Source organism: Penaeus monodon, chromosome 34 (assembly GCF_015228065.2).
Source record: "Penaeus monodon isolate SGIC_2016 chromosome 34, NSTDA_Pmon_1, whole genome shotgun sequence".
NCBI classification, from domain to species: domain Eukaryota; kingdom Metazoa; phylum Arthropoda; class Malacostraca; order Decapoda; family Penaeidae; genus Penaeus; species Penaeus monodon.
The window spans coordinates 3,163,716-3,164,122 of NC_051419.1; positions in this window are offsets into that span (position 1 = coordinate 3,163,716).

Genomic DNA, 407 nt, shown 5'->3' on the forward strand with positions numbered 1-407 from the left:
ATCTGTTATTATAAATATCGGCTTAAATGAATATCAATTTCCTTCTATTTAGTCTCAGCTTACCGTAATGAAGCTGCACATTTCCGTGAAGAAAAAATCGACAGAAACCAGATAGTGCCACATAAATATTTATAGATAATTTTCAGTGTCTATATCGCAATTCCCTCTTACGTGGCACTGTTTTCATGCAGCAGATAACAAAACGAAAGAATGAAATCTAGAAACAGAATAAGCAAGCGCATCGGACAAGTAACACAAACAAAGCCTGTGATTGGTCAAAGGCAGCTTAAACTCTACCATGATTGGTTAATGTTCGTAAACATGTATAACTTACAACCGCAAGGGGGCTCTAGTGACCACAAGACGGAATCAGTAGAGTAGCCTATCTTTTTATTATAAGATCTTTG